Raw genomic sequence first — 23,081 nt, 5'->3', positions numbered from 1 at the left:
GAAATTTTTCATATCTGGATGCATTTGCTTGTATTTCTCTTTCCTGTTTGCACTTATTTTTTAAATCGTTTTTTTGTCAAAACTTGCATTTTATCTGTCTTTGGCCTAGCACTCTTGTGTGGGGTCATTTACTTCACTGTTATACTTGTGAACCTCTGCTATCTCTGAAAAAAAACAAAAAAACAAAAAAAATCTTGCTTTTTTCCCACTTTTCTGAGATTTAAAAAAGTTCAGTTACAGGCTTGCTGTTCTTGAACTGTTTGTAAGTTTCTTGGAGGCCATTTTTTGCTTGGGCTAAAGGGAAGTCTCTCTGTTGATCAGTGGCAGTGAAAAACATTGAGCAGCCTGCCTGCCCCTGTAGGAGTGGTTACTGACTTGAAACTGTAGTTTTATTGGCCATTTAGGGTCAATTCCAAACTCCTTCATCTTCCTCTCTTAAAACCCTCTTTTGCGCGTTTTTGTGCATAGCGCAACAGCGGGCAGTGCCGCCTAATTGGGTTTAAACTATTCCTGACTCCACAAAGTCTGCTCTTCACTTTTTCCCTTAGAACTGCTCTATCTCTCAATTTAAACACCATATTCTCATTCTAAGGCCCTTTACTGGTCCAATTAAGTAATCCTACAAGTTAGCACTATTAAACCATAAGCACTACTTACTCTTATACTCTCTATGATTACCCTGTCCTCTATTGGTCCATCTTAAATTCAGTTTCCCTATATTACTCTAGCATGTCCAAAGGTCAGTCAATGGTTTCCTCTCCAGTCCAGCTGGTGAATCTGGGAATTTTGAGGCAATGTTACAACTGTCTCATGTACATGGACAACCCTCTCCTCCTCCAAACAGGTTCAAATATATGTAAGAGATGCAACTATTTAGCCAAACTGGAGGCTGAGCTCTCTCATCTCAAAACTGGTGTAACCAGTCAGGAGGAGAAGGTAACCTCACACAACACAATTCCAGTATCACATAGTCCCACCACATCAGCGAACCAAACACAGAAATACACAAAAACATACTCGGAGGCTCTAAATAAAAATCTACCTAAGCAACAGAGACCTCCAAAGCAGACATCCAAGCAAACGCTACCTCAAAACAAAACACGCACAACACATAGCCCACAAAGTCAGTGTGCCAAGCAGCCACAGCCCTTAAGGCTGAATAACACACCTGATACTCTTGTAATAGGTGACTCTATTGTCAGACACACTGACGTCCTGCTCACCAGGCTGAATAAAGAGAATGTCATGGTGAGCTGCCTGTCGGGTGCTAGGATCTGCCACATAACGCAAGCATTCAGGTCACTCCAAAGCAAATATAAATATGACTCGGTCATTGTACATGCTGGTGTGAATGACCTGAGACATACCTCCCTGGACTACATGAAAGGAGACATAGAGGAGCTCTCTGATCATGTAGCCCAGGCTGGTATGACCCTGACCTTGAGCAGCATCTTACCCTCACCTAGAATGATGCCACAGTACAAAGACAAAATGATCGATTTTAACAATTGGCTAAAATTTTGGTGTCATTCAAAGGGGATCCAGTGTCTGTCAGCGTGGGATGACATGCTCGACAAGCCACGTTGTTTCACTAGGGAAGGCTTGCACCTGTCACCACTGGGCTTTCGGATATTGGCAAAGGCTCTTGCCACCCCCATAGTGCCTTTTTTAGGAAAGGCTCAAAAGTCAAACCCACCTTCATAGACAGCACAAGGAACAAGAAACTAAGGGTAATGCTGCTTAACGCCAGAAGTCTTAAACTCAAGATGCACACACTCAAAGCTCTCCTCAGTATGGAGAACATCGATATCTGTGCAGTGACAGAAACCTGGTTCAAGGCTCCAGAGAGCACCCCAGCACTACCAGGCTATACCTCATATCATGCTTTTCGGTTCCAAAACCCGGACCACACCACAAAAGGAGGGGGAGTTTCCATATTTATCAAGGATATCCACACCTCCAAGTTAGTGGCATTGCACGAAGTATCGGAGACCATCCATGTGCAACTAACAGTGGGCAAGACTGCTTTTCAGTTTATAGCATCCTACAGACCACCATCTCAAAGTCAGGAATCCCACTCGGCTTTCCTGAAAACATTGGAGAACATGAAGATCTCTCCAAACACCATTATATTGGGCGACTTCAACTACCCAAACATTGACTGGGAGCACTACTCAAGCCCCAGCACCATAGCCCAAAGGTTCCTGGAAATTATAAACTCAAATGCTATGGAACAACTAGTCACCACTCCCACAAGAGGGGACAACATACTAGACCTGATCATTACAAACATGGGGACTCTATGCTCCACACCAGAAGTATATCCCTCATTGGTAAGATTAGACCATAAATTAATTTCACTGGATGTCCACATCCCGACCCCACCCCCAGCCCAGAAAACCACAGTGAAAAACTTCTCAAAAGCGAACTTCTCACTTCTCAAAACCGAAGTAGAATCCTTCAAGGCCCCAGGGCCAGTGGAAACTACGGCCCAAACTGCAGAATCCTACATAAACGCATTCTACGGACATCTCCAGGAATGCATGGATCATGCTATCCCAAACAAAATCAAGACCCAATCATCCAGAGGCAGGTGTCCAGTCTGGTGGACCCCTGCCATAAATAAACTGTACAACAGAAGGAGGAAGCTACTACATGATAGAACAAAATCCCTAATAGGGAAGGCATCTCTGATCAGTACTAGCAAAAAATTACAATCCCTCATAAAATCCTCCAAGGCCAGCTTCGAGAGAAAAATTGCACAGGACACCAAAGACAATCATAAGGCTCTTTTCAGTTATGTTAGGAACCTGGGATGCAACTCCCAGACTTGTTCTGAGTTGATTCTAAATGACAAAAAATACACTGAACCCACAGACATTGCCAATATCCTGGCAGACAGGTTCAGTGCAAGCTTCTCCACCCCCTCCCCCCCAAAAGAGCAAGTATCTATCCCAGCAGAGGGCTGCCTCCCAAACATCTCTGATGCTCAGGTGAAGGCTGCCCTCTCCAAAGCAAAAAACACTGCTTCCATGGGACCAGATGGCGTCCCAGGTTGTGTCCTACATGAACTCCAAGAGGAACTAATCCCTCAAATAAAACAGCTATACAATCTCAGCCTCACTACAGGATATGTGCCCACAGAATGGCGTACAGCAACAGTGGTCCCACTCCACAAAGGTGGAGCCTCTACGGACCCTGGAAACTATCACCCCATAAGCCTGACTAGCTTAGTCTGCAAGGCTATGGAGAGGATCATCATGGAGCTCATAAACAAAGACATTGGGGACTTACAGACACTAGATCCTACCCAGTTCGGCTTTCTCAAGGGCAGATCCTGCTTTTTGAACCTGGTTGACTTCTTCAAAACAGTCACCAAAGCCATAGATGAAGGGAAGGTAGTCCACACAGCCTATCTGGACCTTGCAAAGGCATTTGACACAATACCCCACTCGGGCATCATAGATAAGCTATCCAGCTTAAATATAAACCCCTATGTCACAAGATGGGTCACAAACTGGCTCAAAGACAGAACCCACAGAGTGAGAGCTGCTGGAGCCATGTCAGACTCGAAACCGGTCACAAGTGGTGTCCCACAGGGTTCTGTCCTGGGACGACTCTTGTTCGGTATATACTTTTCTGAGGTACAGGCAAATATGGGAGGACTATGGCTCACCAAGTTTGCAGACGACTGCAAACTGGGCGCCATAATCGACTCTCCAGCTGACACAAACATCCTTCAAAAAGGTCTCACAGAGACAGATAACTGGTGCCAGCACCATGGTTTAAAGCTAAATGCCAAAAAATGTATAGTCATACCCTTTGGCAAAAACAATGTGCCCACAAATTACATAGGCAGAAGCCCATTAAGTACAGAGAAAGTTATTAGGGACCTGGGGACCCAAGTTGATAGCAACCTCTCCTTCAAAAACCACATTGCCAAAGTGGTTAGAAAGACCTTCTACATAGCCCACCTCATCACGAAGGGTTTCACATCTAGATCAAGAGAGGTAATCGTGCCCCTTTATTCATCCCTCATCAGGCCCATCATAGAATACAATGCCCCTTTTGGGATGTAACTTACCTGACACCTGCAGCAATTAGAAAGACCCCAAAAGTATCCCACCAAGAGGATCAAGGGTCTCAAACAGATGCCATATGCTGCTCGGTTAAAAAAACTCCAGCTCTACTCAGTTGCATACCACCTACTTCGAGGCGATCTATGCCTGACATACAAAGCTATGTCAAATCCAGAATTAATGGACATGCTCCACCTCAGTAAATCTAAATCCCTTAGAGCCACACGCTCGAGGGACTTGAACCTCAGCACAGAAATAAATAGAACTCGCTGGAGGGACAGGTTCATAACCCAGAAGCTCCCTTCGCTCTGGAATAGAATTCCAGTTCATGTGAGGCAGAGCACCTCACTGAATCTCTTCAAGAAGAATCTCGATAGGTGGATGGGGGATCATAGGTTTGTCCCAGGGATTACTCCCGTGTCACTATTAGACAGAGGCACAGTAAACTAAACCTTAAAAAGGACACAGTATACTCAAATCAAGGGGTGGCGTAAGCCATACAGAATCGGGCTGGGCTTATAATTGCCCCAGGGCAGATAGCCTAGTATGAACCTATGAACCTATGAACCTATGAATATCTTTGGGTCTGCCTTGTTTGTGCTGATTAATTTGGCTTTCTTGTTTACGTAAATATGGCACCATATCAGATCTCTCTTTCTTTCCCATGTCCATATTTTTTATACCTTTCAAAATACTCTAGATTTTTGTTCTTTATATTTTCGCACTTCCTCATTCACTTTTTTTTCCAAACAGCTCAAGGTTTCTTGGTGTATATAATGTTTTTCATGAATCTGTTGTATTAATAAACACAAATTTTTATTTGAAGCTTCTGACGGATTTTCCTGTGGAAGTATTTTTCTTTCCTCTAATTTCTCTCTTAATCTTTTTGTATATCTTTTGTCTATAAATTCTGGGCTTCTTGCATAATAGTAACAGTACATAATTGCTTTCTTAACCTCAAATAGTCCACTCTATTGTCTTTATGGCTCTCTTTTGGTCTATCAGTTTTTGTAATTTTTGCAGACTGCTACTTCCTTCTACAACAGGGGGGGGGGCATCCTCCCCCTGGGCCTGGTCTAGCCTCATTGTAGGAATGTTTCTGTGTCTTGAGGACTCTATGCTGCCATTTTTTCTGTTCCTGGTACCAGTGTGCCTGGGACTTGTACACCCAGCTATCTTTTTTTACTTTTTAATCTACTTCTGTCCGTGATGTATGCTATATAAAATACATTCTATATATCGGTATCATCTTGGTGAGATTTTGTGAAAAACAGGGTCTACCTCATGAAGGTACTCACCAAGACTTGAGGATGAATTCAGTTATTCAGTAATACTACATAGACAGATGTGTGTGTGTGCGTGTGTGTGTGTGTGTGTGTGTGTGTGTGTGTGTGTGTGTGTGTGTGTGTGTGTGTGTGTGTGCGTGTGTGTGTGTTTTTATATAAATATATATATATATATATATATATATATATATATATATATATGGATCTATGTTGATGCATCAAAAGTACATTTCATCGAAATATAGAAGATCTAACTCACTTTCGCAAATGTGCATTTTATCAAAAATGCACTTTTGCAAAAAGAAAAAATAAACACGCCAAAAAACTAGAAAAATAAAACAGTACTCACGTTTATGCAGGAGGGCAAGCCACCCTGCACCCCCCATGTGGGGGGGGCTGTGCTCCCCACACCCCCCACTTTAATATTCTCACTCCGAGCTCGCACTACAGTGGAAAAGGGAATATTTCCTTATCCCCGCTGTACCGCGATCTAAGCAACAGTTTTCTTAGTTGTACAATCAACAGTACAGTTGATGTATAACTAAATCTACATGCAAACAAATGTTCGCTTAGTCAACTTTCAGTGAAACTGCATTTTCGACAAAATGCACTTTCGCAAAAGTGAGTTTGATCATGTATGTTTCCATGAAACGTAATATACACATGGGTCTACTTCACTTCACCGAAATCCCATTTCACTGACATTCATTTCACTGAGCCCAAATCACCTAAAGTTCACAACACTGACAACTCATTTCACTGAATCTCATTTCACCGAGAGCTTAAAATGCTAAATTTCACAACACTAAATGGAAAACCATACACAAACAAACTCACAAAACTAATGGCTACCTCTTTCCATAACTTAAAAACTACTTATATATCCTCTTAACAAAAAACAGGCAATATAAAACCAAACTACCCAATGTGGGGGGGCTGTGCCCTCCACACCCCCCTAACTATATATACTAACTCCAGGTCACACTACAGTGGGGAACAGAGCGTATACCTTTTACTTGCCTCACAGTACTCTGTACACTGCCACATCAAGTATATAGCTTACAATTCAGTGAAATGAGCTTCAGTGAAATGAGATGTCAGTGTTGTGAACTTTAGGTGATTTGGTTTCAGTGAAATGAATGTCAGTGAAATGGGATTTCGGTGAAGTGAAGTAGACCCATACACACATATATGTATGTGTGTGTGTGTTGATGTGTGTATATATATATAGGGAGGTAGGGGGGATATTAACCAGCATTTTAGCTTTTCATGAGGCAGTCCTTTTAATAATAGGGAACTGGGATTAAATTCACAATAATGAAGATGCCCAGGTACAGCAGGGAACAGGAGAGTTAATGGAGAGTTAAGTGGGGGGGGGGGTAAGGCAGACAGAAGCTATACCTTTTACTCATACAGCCACTGTGCTTGGTCTAGGACAGACAGTTGGTATTCAGCAGTGTAGCATACATAACTTTCAACTGTACAGATTTTCGCAGAATATCCAGATTTTTGCCTAATATTTTTTATCTGTTTTTTCATAAAATTGTGGTTTTCTGGAAGATTAGCGGCAAAATGTTAATGATTGAAGTTAGAAAATAATGATAAACATTTGAGTTTCCGACTTCATACCCTTGAGAAAATTCATGCTAATGCAGAATCTGTTGTTCTTACCACTTCCTAAGTTTCTAAGAGCAATATTTAAAAATTGTCCCTATTTTTGGGCCTTTGTCCCACTTTTCTTCATGTTTTTGCCCAGCTTTCTTGTTCTAAGAGATTGACAGGTATAGTAGCATATGCCTATTCTTGAACAAGTAATCACCAGTCCATGAACTTTCAATGGTCATGCCTCACTAGACGTTTTTAGAGTAGGGGAAGGTAGCCCTCACCCTAAGCTTTGGAGGTTATCAGCATTTAAACTGGAAAACCTTGGTTTTAGGACCAAGATTGGATCGATTATACAGGATCAAAAGATCTAACATGAAACCTCTGCAGTAATGGTATGGGACTGTTTTAAAGCTGTATTCTAAAATGAGATGCAGATGAAGGAAAAGGTACATTAAGGCAGATGACAGATAAGTCAATTGTGGGATGAATTAAGAGAATTACAATTAAAAGGTAAACTGATTTCAGGAGAAGAACAGATCAAGAAACGATACATATGACAACAATTACAGAATACAGATGTTAATAGTAATGAAGAAAAGTGCAATACAGGGAGAATATTTCCCAAGCACCCTAGCCAGTGTTAAAGCACTAGCAGTAAGGCCAGGTCATCTGGAACATGACATTATCAGATATGGGGCTTCCCGCAAGAAAAAGAAGTGACCCAGATGTAGAATATATTATTGTGTTTTTAAACTATTATGCTCAGTTGCACTATTCTGAACACTTAGAGGGGATTAATAAAGGAAGATAAGAGAAACTACATGAAACATATGATTAGCAAACCGAGAAGCCCAAAAACTGGTAAAAGGTATAACAGAACAAGAAATAATAGATGCTATGAGGAAAATGGCAGTCAATATGTCTCCCGGGAATGATGCACTTTCAATTGAATTTTAGAAATTAACAGATTAAGCTTTAATACCAGTCTGGATGGAATCATTGTACAATGGTAGTTATCAACCCAATCTCAAGGAGAGCAAAGATCCCAAACAGCCCTTATCTTATTGACCCATCTCAGTCCTAAAAAACATGATTATAAATTATTTATTGTAATATTAACAAGTACATTGAAACAGGTGCTTCCCAATTTAATTGACATAGACCAAACGGGCTTTCTAGAGGGTTGGCTTACATTAGACAACCTAATAAGAACCTTAATGATTATCCAAAATGCATCAGGACACAACAAGCAGGCAGGCCTTCTGGGGCTAGATGTTGAAAAAGCCTTTGACTGGGTGGAGTGGATTTTGTTTTTAGTAATGAAGGATATCTATTTCCCAGAGGAGTGCCTAGAAATACTTAAGCAAATATGTGGAGAGTCCAGGGCCAAAATTAAAATAAGGGCAACTCTAGCAGATGAGTTCCCGATTACATGGGGGACCAGACAGGGCTGATCCCTTTCCCCAGCTCTGTTTGCTTACGTTTAGGACAATTAGCAGAATGGATCAGATCTTCTTTGATCCATGGATACAACTGGGATCATTAGAACTAAAAATAAATCTATTTTCAGGTTATATTTTATTGACTGTGACTTTCAGGCTACAAGATAAAGATAAAAAAAACACAAGCCTTAGATATAACTATCCCAGATAAAGATACACTGTATAATACTTATCCAAGTATCTGAAAGGCAAACCTGATAACTTACTTATGAGTACATCTGGTAAGAAATGAGAGGGATCAGTAGAAAGGACATTAGCTAGAATCCAGATGAAAGTGTATTAATTTAACAAGGATGGAATTATTTAAACCTGGATTTTAATCAGTATATTCAAATTCTCCACTGGCTGCGGTGGTGGTGCTGCGGTAGTGTTGTCGCCTCACAGTTAGACGTTGCCCGTTCGATTCTCAGTTAGAGCGTCTTCTATGTAGCGACATGCGTGAATGGACATTCCTTCGTTGAAGGTTGTGCGTTAGGCCTGGCAAGCCAGTATGTAAAAATCTACTGCCAATCATTAGCGGACCGGAGTTCCGCTGTGGCGACCCCTAACCGGGAAAAGCCGAAAGACACAAAGACATTCAAATTCTCCACTGACATGTGATCTTTCATATACTTTATTACACACAAGCATTTTGGCTTTCAGTTGAGGATAAAGAGATAAAATCAATAAGTGGATGGGAGATTTTGTATGGCAAGGAAGTAAACCAAGGATAGCATGAACAGGAATGATGCTCCCAAAGTGATGAGAGGATTGGGGTTCTCTGATATCAAGGATTATTTACAAGCAACACAGAAGACATTTCTAACCAGATGTACCAAACCAGATGGAAAGAAATGGTGGTAGAAAAAAATAGAAAGGTGGTGAGGAAAAGAGTCAATAGGTCTACTGTAGGGAGCAGACAGCAAAGAATGTAAATCCTTCCTAATGAAAGATCTAAAGTGAGTAATCAAAAAACTCTTTAGCCATAAAAGTTTAAAGCCCTGGACAACTAGTATGCTTTGAACAGGTACAGCAAAAAGGGAACTTGAGCAATAACATGTGGAATCATACAGGGCCAAAGAAAACTCTGAGCTGAGATACTTGCACCAGCTGGTATAGGATGGTGGGACGAGGCAAGGGACAAATGGCCTATTACTCTCTGTAGAAGACTATTATTTGAATATCTAAAGAAGGAACTGCAGCAAGCCAATTGGATATTAATTTAAAAAGAAACTTGGTCTCACTTCATTAATTGGTACATAGCTCTGAGACTAGAGAAACTAAGCATCAGAAAATTGATAGGATGGTCAGTTATATCAATATAGTCAATTAAACAGGATTAGAAAAGATGAGATGGGTTAAATAATTGAATAAGGAAATACCTAACTCCCACTGCAAGAAAGCTGATGGCTCTCCCACGTGGGAATTAAGGCAAGGAAATATCAGATGCTTTTGTGGAAATGTCATTACAAGTTCTTCTATACTCCTAATAGTATAGCTAAGAGTTTCCCAGGGGCTAATCCACCTTGCAGAAGAGAGGAATGAGAAGCAATGGGAACTAGTAAACAGACTTCAGATTGCACATGGAGCTTTTTCTGAAGGAACTAGCTAAAGTAAATCAGGTCTTAACCATGGATCTTTTCTCTCCCATTTTAGATGATACTCTCCATTTATCATCTAAGATGGACTGCCTAATATGGATTATACTATTAATTGTCAAGAAGGCGATCCCAAGAAAATGGAAGCATTCCAAAGGCCCTACATTAATAGGTGTTATTGCTCTGGGATAGGCTTTCAAGACCCAGGAGTTCAGGGATAGGTATGATAACAAAAGCAACATAAGCATTAAGAATTAGACCACCTGAGACGATGTTAGAGATGACAGAGACATGATTAACCTAGATTAGAAAACAACAATAGCAGGGTGAGAACTTGAGTTCAAGGGTAGGTTTCTTAGACTTTGTCTAACACCATTTTAATTAAAAGAGACCTTACATCTAATATGAAAATAGAAAGTAAATATGCAGTTAATAAATAGACTGAATTGTGATTGTATAAATGTTAACACACCAATAATCTATTGTAATCACTGGATTGTGAGCAGAATCTAAATATATATATATTTAAGAAAAGAAGGGAAGAGATGCAAAGACGTGTTTAACTTGGCCAGACACCACTGGACGGATATGTTACCATGCATGAGGATTGCATAAGGATGTTAATGATTGCTTTTCATTACTTTTCGAGCTGTTATAAGATGATGAGCAATAAAAAGGCATATTTAAAAAAAACAGTACACACACAAAAAGACTCTTACTAAAAACAATAGGATAATCTTTTTTTAGATATACAACTAGAGAATGGAGTTGTTTTTCTTTATTATTGCAGAAGAAGGTATATGGTTTGTATCCTATAGTATTAACAAAATTGGGATATATAGAAAAAGTGTTCCATTTTCCTAGTGAAAATGAAAAGTTATTATTACAAGTATTTTTTTTTTAATTTTTGTGGAGTTTAGTATTAAACCCAGTATGAAAAAAATGTTTACCTTGAACAGGAGGAAGGTGAACTGGTCAGTTCAGAAAAAGCATCTCCACATATTTTTGTTGGTTGTATGTATACTGCAATGTGCAAACAAAGATGTGGTAGGAAAACTACTTTGTAAATTATAAAGACATATGGGAAACTAGTATGATTCATAAAAGAAAAACTAGTATTTATTATATTGTAGCAGAATATGCCAAGAAAACCAGTTGTTGAAAAATAAAATTGTCTAATGATATGAAATATAGATAAGTATGGTATGAACATTGCATGGATATCTATTATTAGGACAGACTTTGGCTGAAGGTGGGGAGTCATTTACCACTATGTATTAAATAGAAAAAAAAATCTAAATATTCGAGAGCTTCATGATTATTTATGGTGGTTAATTATTAACAAATTGCCAGTAAAAGATTAAATGAAGTATAAAATAAAAGAATAAAGAGTGTCAGTCAGATTCAATATTTATTTATTTATTATTTATTTTACATTTGTTGACCGGGATAGTCTGACTGGATACATGTCCATTTTCAGCGGAGGCCCTGGGAGAAAAGCTCCACACTATAATGTGATATATACAATACAACTGACAGCCAATTTATAGAATACATGAGTCACACTATTTATACATATTTTTAAATCAGAAAATAATATTATACAAGTGTAGGGCAGAAGACAGAAGAAAGAATTATAAAATTCTTACTGTTAAGAGTTAGGTAGGAAAGAGCAGGTCAAGAGGTAAAAGTTAAGTGGTGGCAGGAAGGTGTGAGGGGAAGAGGGGGTTTGATAGGAAAATAGGGTGGGAGGAAGAGATGAATAGTAAGCTGATAAAGGGATGGTGAGAGAGGTGTGAAGAGACAAGATGTGTGTCTATATATATATATATATATATATATATATATATTATATAATATAATATATATATATACATACATATATATATATATATATATATATATATATATTATATAATATAATATATATATATACATACATATATATATATATATATATATATATATATATATATATAAGATGTGCGCAATAATGCCTACATGGTCTGTTTCCACACAGTAACGCATTGTTTTGGATTCAACAAGTGGCGCCACATGGTGTGTAGAGCCGCACACCACCGCTCAAACAAGGTAAACAGTGTGGAATGCAAATTACTGTATAAGCAGCTTAATTTTATGCTAATCAACCAATCCAAGATGGAGGAGCTATTCAACAAGCTATAAAGCAACTGTGTAAACTCTGTGCTGGTTTTCCCTGCAAATTCCAAAACATAATGGAATACAGCCACGGAAAGGAGTCTACACAGAAAGAATGCTAGGGGCTGCTGTTGCTTTAAATTCTTGTGTATGTGCAACAGGCTGAAGTCTATACTGCTGCTGCTAATAGACCAAGGCCAAGAAGGAGAAGAAGTTTCAGACCCCGAGTAACTTAGCACAATCTACATGATATGGAAATTGTAGAGTGCTACAGAGTGGATAGATGCATACTACAGGAACTCTGCAACCTCTATCGTCCTCAACTCGGAGCCAGGGCAAACCGAGGGGTACTCATCCTATGAACCTATGAACCATCTCAGTTGAGACAAAAGTATGTATAGCACTTAGAATTTTAGCTACAGATACCTTTCAGAGACCAACAGGGGACATGCTGGGGCGAGTCACAGGCATCAGCATCCAGGTTCCTCCATCAACTTTTGAATGCTATGCTCCAACATACAAATGACCGCATATATTTTCCCTGTACTCCTGAGGATAGGGCCAAAAATATGCAGGAATTCTACACTGTAGCACACTACCCTGAAGTACTGGGTGCCATAGATTGCACACATGTAGAAATTAAGACACTACCTGGGGAACAGGGAAGTCTCTACATTAATAGAAGGGGCTTCTATTCTATTAACTGCCAAGTTGTGTGTAATGCCAAGGGAATCATCTTGAATGTGTGTGCTGGCAACCTAGGCAGTTACCACGACTCACATATCTGGCACACCTCCCAACTGTATCAGGTGTTCACTAGGGGAGATATCCCACATTTACTGGGGGATGCAGGTTATGCACTGGAACCGTGGCTGATGACACCCATCAGAAATGCCCACATACATGCTGAAGAATGCCATAATGAGGCACACACTCAAACCAGAAATATCATAGAGCATGTGTTTGGGCTGCCTAACTATATCTGGGGGAGCCCTGCAGTACAATCCATGGACATGTACTGAAATATTCATAGTACATGCCATGCTACAAAACATCATCCTGAGAAAACACCTTCAGCTGGATCAACAAAGGGAAGGGACACACATCCCATCACCACCAATGGCAAGGTCACAACAGGCACACACAGATGATGAGTCAGAGTGGGAAGCAGCAGCTGCTGTGGATGTAGGCAGACATAGGCATACTCAATATGCCCTTGCATTGGCTAAGAGACAATGCATAGCACGCAAACTCACCACCTAAGGGCTTAAAACCTTCCTCCTATGAACATGCATATAGTAACATAAATGCCAGGCAACTCTCACAACCATTACCTACCCATGTATTGGCTGTGTACTTCTTCATCAGACAGAGTCAGACCTAAACTAAAACTGTTAGAACTGCTGGATTTATAATGTAAGTGTTGAATCTGGAGTGTTTTGTGTCATAATATAAATGACTGGCATATCATTGCATGCCATTACTTGGTAGTGTAGGCAAATAAGAGGTGGGTGATTTGTACAGAAATTACATAAACATGTGACAGAAGAGACTTATTTGACTTATATGTGTACATTATTAAGTAGTAGGCCTCAGATGTCAAAGATTCACACAGTCATACCTCTCAGAAGTAGTGATGGTCACTGCATGTCCTCAGTTTAGCACCATATATTTGTAGCAGAAAATATTAAAGCAAGATGTTAGAAAGTAATAATACACATTGTAGTTTCAGACTTCACAACCTCCACAAGATCAGTATTTGGGCGGCGCAGTGGTGCAGCGGTTAATGCTGTCGCCCCACAGCAAGAGGTTCTCTGGTTCAATTCTCGGCTGGGGTGCCTTCTGTATGGAGTTTGCATGTTCTCCCTGCATTCGCGTGGGTTTCCTCTGGGTACTCTGGTTTCCTCCCACATTCTAAAGACATGCTTCTGGAGCATTTCTCCCCGGGCCTCCACTGAAAACAGGATCTGTGGAACCTAGTCGGACTTTCCCGGTCAACAAATGTTAAATAAATAAAATAAAATAAATAAAAAAGTAACAATAAAGAAGGAAACATTTTCATGATATCAACTGCCTAACTTTCTAAGACCAATATAAATCAAAGGTACAATTACCAGTTCAACATCACAAATGAAGATATACTATGCACTACATTAGCTATGCACCCTGAGCATCAGACACAAAGCTTATGTATCCCTGAATCCAAAAGATACAAAGCAGAAATATGACACAGTTATCATCACTTCCACAGGGTGGTGGGGGGGGGCAGGAAGCCTAGGCTGACACAAAAGGTCGGTGAGTGTGTGCGAGTAAGAAAGAGAAGCAGGCAGACATTTGGATAAAGTGACAAATGGCCAGTGAGACAAAATTTTTAAGCTGCATGGCTGAACCATGTAACTGGTGTGTGTGTGTGTGTGTGTGTGTGTGTGTGTGTGTGTGTGTGTGTGTGTGTGTGTGTGTGTGTGTGTGTGTGTGTGTGTGTGTGTGTGTGTGTGTGTGTGTGTGTGTGTGGGTGTGTGTATGTGTGTTCGTGTGTCTATATAGGTTCTCCAGGTGAAATTAATTTGTGAGTGTCTGCATGAGCACAGCCAAGCTCTGTGCTAGCTCTACATCTTGATATGTTGGACAGGTGTGAATCATGCGTGGTAGAGGTGGCAGTTCATCGTTGTCATCCTCAACCACAAGAACTGGCTCTGCCAGGAGTTGCACTGGCATTTCCACGCCCATGGTCAGATGCACTGCTGCAACCTGAATGTGACACATGTCTGCTGGACAAGCTCCCCTCACAAGGATGCCCAGAACCATGACTCCATGGCCTGCCATGTCTGGGTGTGGACATCTCAACCATTGATGGAGCAGTGGAAGTACTGCCACTATGAGAGCATGATCAGACATGGACACGGCTAACAGCAGATGATGTGGCTGACCTATGCTCACATGATGACATAACCCTTCCCAGCAGACCTTCCATCACAGACACACAAATCCATTGAACTGACAACACTGTAGAGGCAGTAACATATGTCAGCCTGTGCCAGATCTACAACCCTAAGCATTTCTTTGGAGGGCCTATGGAAACTGGCCTGTGCCTCCATGATGGCCCTAAACATACATTGAGTGGCACAGGAAGACACACCTGGATCAGGAGGAGGATGGATAGTAGGCCTCCTCCCAGCACCCCTAACAACCCTCAATGTGGCATCTTGCCCACACTTTAGCTATGGCTAGAATCAACAGACAATGAAGCCACAGTAACCACACTTCCCTGATCAATTGTCTGGCCCTCCACCTGTCCAATATCTGAGGTATCACTGGAATGGGTAAATGTAGGCCTACTTGCTGTGTCCAATGGAATTTCAGGGGATGGTTGTATGTCAACCTCAGTGTTAGATTCAACCTCTCGACTCTCCGATTGTGCATCTGTTTGGCCACCACCACCATTAGAGTCTGCTAATACTCTGACATCAGGTGGAAAAGGTCCCACACTTCCACTGTCAGGATCACCTGTGATAATAAGCAACAAACACAGGAACAATTAATACCCACATTACTATAGTCCAATATATGCTAATAAAATAACAGTGGTGCCACTATTAGACAGTACAGTAATACACAAAACAATCCTGACATCAACATCACAAAAATATTTCTTTGAATTGCTCATCAGAACTGACATAAAAATGTTTGGCTTACCAAGTGCAAATGATTGTATGCTCTGTATGCTGGATAGTCCCAGAAGAAGTTAAGCAAAAGGTAAGGACAACATCATCACAATAACAGTAACACATGGGGTAGTACTTTTTCCCCTTTATATGTCCATTAGCTATACTTTCAACAAAGAAATTGGATGACAAGTCCAACCTAAGCCTATGTGTAATCCATCAGAATGTGTTGTTAACTGTAACAATTTTCAATCCCCCTAAAAAAAATTATTGTGAAACAGAACTAATGTATTGATTTAAATTGTTTTACTATACAACAGTATTTAACAATTGAGTTACAAAAACCTACCTGGAAGGTACTCCTGGGAGATGCTTGTTGTCCTTGAAACAGTAGCACCAATGTCAAGGACATGCTGTTCTGCACTTTCCCGGGAGATGTCTGGATCCCTAACAGTTGGCAGGAACTCTTCATTTGCTGTTAGGGGTGGCTCTGTAGTAGGCTCCCTGGTACACATGTAATCATGGGCCACTGCTGCTGTTTTCCACCGTGCAGATGAGATCATGCCAGTGGCCCTATGGTGCACCTGGTCACATGTTCTGCTGTGGCTGCCCATTGCATTAATGTCTCCAACTATCTGCTGCCAAATTTACATTATGCCTGACATATCTCCACATCCTCTCTCAAGCAGGAAGGCACCATGTCACCTAAAAGCTTCAACAATGACCTGATTCTCAGGGTCAGTGAAGGGTGGTTTTCGAGGATTGAAATGCCTGGGTGCCATAGTCCTAGGTGTCCTAAAAGACAACAGAAGGATAATAAACATAAGTATCACATAACTACAAAATGAATGTTCCCAGATAAAAACAGAAAAGGTAGCATTTCAGTATTACCCACTGGAGAAACATAAAACAGTTTAGAGGTTTGAAATATGAACAACAGGCTGGATGCAAAAAAAAAGAAAGTTACAATAGCACATTGTTTGTGCCATAACAGAAATGTACCTTTGCTCCCCCACCCCCAAAAGAGCAGGCAAATGACACATTTTGCTAACAAACCATCTTTGTAATGCTAAAAATCCTATCAAATGAACTGTCCCTGAAACATGTCTACAGATTTAACAGAGAACATTCCATGTAAAGGTATTGACAATCATGTATACCTGTGAAGTGCCCTGACAAACATGCCTATTGCCATCAGTACACGTCTAACTGATGCATACAGATAAAAGTGTAAAAGCCTTTGCTAATCAATATATAAAACTATTAAACAGATTTTTCTTAATTACATTTCAACATATGCAGTATATAGCTGACAAAATGCAAGCATACTTTCTCAAGTTCAGTAATCCTTTGTACAGATATATCCCAAAGGAAAAGCCTCTTTTCTGTGTTCTCCACATAAACTGTTCTCTTCCCCTTCAGTTTCCCTAGATACATGGTTGCCTTTTTATGGTGTAGATTCAGGGCTGTCAACATGGTGAAGATGCAAATGAGGTGTGAACTAATTAGAATTGCTGAATCCCAACTACTTGGCTCAATGTAGCCAATGTAAACATAGTGCAGGCACTCCCTTAGTGTTTGTTTTTAATGGACTGCAATTGTGAATGATTATGGTAGGCAGAAGAAAAACACAACAGCGCTGCAGGCTGACCTACATCCACTGGGTGTGTCAGGTTAGACTTACAAAATGTTAGAAGTAATTTTGTCAAGGTTGGAAATGTAAGTAAGCAGCACACAATTCACAGGTTCTGTTCATTAACATCTCACCTCCCCTTCATTTATTGACAGCTGCATGTTATATTATTGCCATTTAATATCCCAACACATTTTAAGGACAATAATATAGACTGGCTTGCAGTCTGCATGTCTCAAATTACTGGTCAGATAAGAGAAGAATGAGCAACAAACACAGAGAAGTAAGACAGATCTGCATATTTGCAAGCAATACTCATAACTCATTGTGTGATCACTTAGTGCACTACATCCAAAAATAATAACTGTACAAATAACACTTGTATGGTTTCATATTACTTTAGATGATATTGCAGTTGGCTGTATACAGAATGATTTCAGTTCCTTGTTGCAAAGGTGTCTGCATGGCAAAGAGGGATAAGGCACCCTTACTGTGTTCTAAAGGTTCATTGGCATGAGAGTTCAAATCCAGACTTATGAAGAAATACCTCATGTGTACTAATATTTTGTAATGTGGATGTCATAGATTACTTTTCATCATTTCAACTACTTTTTTGGGGGAAAGGCCAGTGTTTGGATGATGCACTGTTTAGTCCAAACCCAGGAAATTGAGAAAATTAATGTCAGATGTGGCTGTGCTCATCTTATTTGTGTGAAAGCAGGGCAGTGCACAACTTGGACCAGTGCCCAGAAAGCAGACAGAACACATGCAGAACACCTGCAGATATGGTGTCTGTACAAAGGCAAAGGTCAAAAACAATACATGTTGCAATTTCTGTATTCCATCATGCAACTGCACTTAGTGGTATTGCACAGTGACTAGCAAGGTACCCCAACACCTGCAGACAGGATTCAGACAGCCAATAATTGAAACCAGATACATTCAAGTAATTCTTGTGCATTGCACAAACCCGCTAAGTGGCATTGTGTGGCAGTTAACACAGAGACCTTAAGAATGATTAGGAAATTAGAAAAGGTCATGTAACTAGTCCTATGGCAGCAGTGGTAAGTGTAGGGTTGGAATACAGATGGTCCTGGGTTCTTGTACAGGGTGTGAAACCTATTTTTACTGTTGTGACAGTGCAGTTTATAGCAATGAACTGAAAAATAGATGTGTTATTTCATCATTCTGGTGGCAACATGTGTAAGTGTAGGACTGCCATACACATGGTCCTGGGTTTTAAGACAGGATATTCCATACACTTTTACTGTTGTTCCACTTCCCATTATATTCAGTCTCACTTATAACACTGTAAATAGTGGAGCTGAGATGAATTATATGTATGAGGGATGACACACCATTATTATGTTTTCAGATGTATGAGTGAAGGTATATTGTCTACTATATTTCCTTTAAATATAATTATGCTATCTGGATCTGCAAGGGCTTCACAATTATGTAAGACACATACACAACTGGATCTATATTCAATAAACTTGTCAGGTCACACAGATACATGTGTAACAGCTCATACTGTCAGCTGTATTTATGTATGATTCCAGACTGTCTGAGCAGCACTTCTTCTGTGGCAAAAGTGAAAAATCAGTACTGTGGAAGAAAATGTTTTGCCCCTTATGCCTAGGTGTTTGAATCCCACAGTGTAAAAATCAGTTTTCCTCAGTGTATAAAGGCAAAAACAAAGGTGTCAGGTCATTATATGTATGCCGCCAATGCATGTCTGAAAACTTAACTTACCTAAGAGTTACCTTACAATTTCCAATATATATTTCTAGGCTACATCAGTAGACACCCCTCAAACTAAAGCCAAGTGTCAGATTAATCTTCCAGTTTCAATTATTTGATTCTTCCATGCTTGGCACTGCTGTGCTCCTCTTAACATCTTGCAAACACAGTTGACATTGTTACTCAGGTTTGCACACTACCAGTAAATGTGATAACTGAAACTGGTGGGAAAGCATCAGTTTCCATTGCTTTAGTTTGGCTGATAGACATGGCTGGCATTAGAGAGGAAGGTGCCAAGTTTAGGGCACAGAGGTGGAGTGTCCAGGAGTCCAGGATATTAATTGGACTCCTGGTAAAGCACACAGCCATATGCTTCTGCAGGGGGAACTATTCTGGCTCTCAGTACAAGTCTGAGGCATGATATAGTGTGGCCCAGGCTGCATGCAATGTCACTCGTATCCCATGCATTGGAGAGAAGTGTAGGCATCATTTTAATGATCTACTCAGGTGAAAGGGAGATACATCAGCCAATGGCTGAATGAGTTTGAGACTGCAGACATCCCACAGTTGTGTAAGTATGACATTAAGAGAGCACTTGTAAGACTTATAAAGCTAAATATAGGCAAGACTGGTATACATAATGTTCTTCTGTTTTTTTCTGTTCTTTCCCCAGTTTCCACTGAACATGAGTTCAGTTGGCAGGCTCATGTTGCTTGATTGGAGAGGCTGACAGAAGCAAGTGGTATGTATGCAGCAGAAGAGAAGTGTTATTGTAGCATTAAAAGTTAAAGATAGCTTTTTTTGATCTTTTATAGAGTTGTACCAAATTAAACATGCATATCCTTACTGTAAAAGCAACTATGCATGCATTAGTCTGTAGCACAAACTGATTGTAGGAGTCCAATATTAGACTGTAGTCAGAGGTTGTGAGTTCAAATACCACAATTCACAACTCTACAATGCTGTTATTACTTCAATAATATTTACATTAAATTAAAACTCTATACCAGTGTCACAAATGCCCTACTGTAAACTGTAATCTGTATAATTGGAACACTCATATGTGCAATATATGCACATTTCAAGGATTACTTTCGGCAAACTGTAGTATAGTGTGCATCTGTTATGACGTATCCGTAAATGTAATACTTCAGATAAAGGAGTTGTATATTTGTATTAATGTATGCCACATATGATGGTACTAACTTTATCTCGTTTTCTCTCACCCCAACCCTTATCTTTCTTTTTTATTTTCTATTATGTGTCATCAAATGTCTCCTTGTTATCCATGTGTACCACATCATTAAATGCTATGCAGCACAGGGAGGTAGGCCAGCCCCAGTGATTCAGCCTATCCCCGGCTCCACGGGCTCTAGCAACGATACCCAGCATGTCCGAGAGTCAACTTTGCAGCACTGTCTTTGCTGCCCCTGTGCTACCTATGCTCCCAGGTAGCACTGCCTCCAAAGCTGATGCAGTGGTACCCTCTGGGAGCAGTGGCAGAGGTGGTGATTTCATCACCCACTGGGAGATGCCAGAGTTGGTGTGTAGGGTCATGTACCACACCATTGGTGTACACCTATGCCAGATGGAGAGGCTGCTCTTCCTCATGATCCATAGGAGGAGAAGATGTCAAGCTCTCCAGCTCTCAGTGGAGTAAGGGGACAATTATGACAGTCCAGTGGGTGAGGACTTGATTCTCACTGTCTCCAAGCTTGGTGGGCATGAGCCTGGGTTGTCCCTTCCCTCACCCCAACCATGGTGTCCCCAACCTTTTGTGTCCCTCACCATCCCTGTCTCTTATCTTATTTGTCTTGTTTGTTTGCATTTGCTTCCTCACCTACCCAACTTACTTGACCCAAACATACCTACGTCCCTTACCCAGCAGTCCTCTCTTACTGAATTAAAAAAAAATAGGCAGCTGTCCCACAAAAAAAAAATCATTCCATACATAGCTCTCCATTTTGCACACATGTCTTCTTGACATACTTGATTTGGTCCAGTTGGCTATACAACATGATTATGTTGTTGTCACCCCTCTCTCTCTCTGGAGGTGACAGGCCAAATTCAGCTAATATTATGCATATATGATTATTTTTTACTGTTGAAGAAATGGATAGCTATGGTTCTTTCCTACCTCCCTCCTGCAAAATCCTGTATTGCTTTCCCTTTGTTCTTCTCCATGCTTGTTCTCCATTTAACCACTTTCCTATCTACCCCATTTTAGCATCTATAATCTGGTCTAAAAAATAGTCACACACAACACACATAAATAGCAGAAAAAGCAATGGATCTCTTCAGTTTTTGGCCTCTATATTTGTGCAGAGTTTTGCATCACGCAGCAATGCCAAGTGATGGTGAGCAGCAGTATAATGCTGCTGTTATCTCTGCACAATCTCGCTTAACCTTGCTGCGCTATGCCAACATACAGTATCACATGTACTGTAAAGAATTAATGTTGTTGCATTATCACTGTTTATTAAGAAGTATTAGAAGTATTAGATACACCTGTATTCAACCCCAGTATCATCTGGGCTCAAAAAGAAATGTGTCAATGCATTTACACCTGTTGCCACAGAGTCATTTAAGCAGCAGGTGTGTTTCATAGACTCAATACAAACTCTCAGAATTTAGCAATGCACCTCGCATTTATGCACCGCTTAACTATGCTCAAAATGCAAAGGATTGGAAATGTGTATCTCACATGTGCACTTTGCCAACCGACACACAAACCTGCTGCTTACCTCACTGTAGAAAAGTAAATATTATAATGTATTACTGCTGTTTACTGTCCATTTTCTGTCTATGACATGAAATCACATGTGGAAACATAATAAAGTGAAGACCCTATCTAACAAAACGTCACATATTTACAATACAGCCATGTGTTGCCTTCCCCCAAGCACTACAACCCTGGTGTCTCAGTACTTTTTTCACACATATATCACCTATACTACAGAAATGAACATCAAATGTGTGATATGCAATGCACATCAATCTGTTAACATGCAGAACTAGAACTATTGACCCATATGCCTGCAAAGCCTTATCTGCAAGGCTAGGGAAGGAATCAGCATGGACCTTATCCACAGGGACATAGATGACCTTTAACACACTTGACCTGACTCATTTTGGTTTTGTCAAGGGTGGATCTTGCTTATTAAACCTAGTGGACTTCTTTGATACTGACCCCAAAAACCTAGATGAGGAATAACAGGACATATTGTCTATGTTGACTTATCCAAGGCCTTTAACACTATCCTCCATTCAGGTATCATAGAGAAAATCTCTCAGGTGGGGATTAACCCATACATTACTAAATGGATAGCCAACTGGCTCACCAACAGAACATACACTGTCAAAGTTGGGGACTGCACCTCCACCACTAGATCACTTACCAGTGGAATACCATAAGGATCTGTGCTGGACCATCAACTGTTTGGAAACTATTTCTCTGAAGTCCAGGCAAAGGTAGATGGCCTGTGGCTTACCAAGTTTGCAGATGACTGTCAACTGGATGCAGTCATATAGAGTACCCCAACTATGTTAACATATTACAGAAGGGACTGAGACAGACAAATGATTGGTGCCAAACTCATGGACTTAACCTTAAAGGTAAAAATGCTTCATTGTCCCCTTTGGGAAGGAGTACTCCTGCTAATTATGGTATACATAGCACCTCTCTAAGCTCAAACACAGTGCTATAAGACTTGGGAACACATGTTAATAGCAATCTACACTTCAATTGCTATGTGTCCATGGTGGTAAGACACACAGTCTACATTGCACACCTCAAATAAGAACATCACATCCAAGACCAAGGCTTTCTTAGTTCTG

This window comes from Protopterus annectens, chromosome 4.part1, assembly GCF_019279795.1.
Source record: "Protopterus annectens isolate FY-2018-M chromosome 4.part1, PAN1.0, whole genome shotgun sequence".
Lineage (NCBI taxonomy): Eukaryota > Metazoa > Chordata > Ceratodontiformes > Protopteridae > Protopterus > Protopterus annectens.
The sequence above is the reverse complement of the archived record's forward strand: the minus strand, read 5'-3'. Positions refer to the sequence as shown.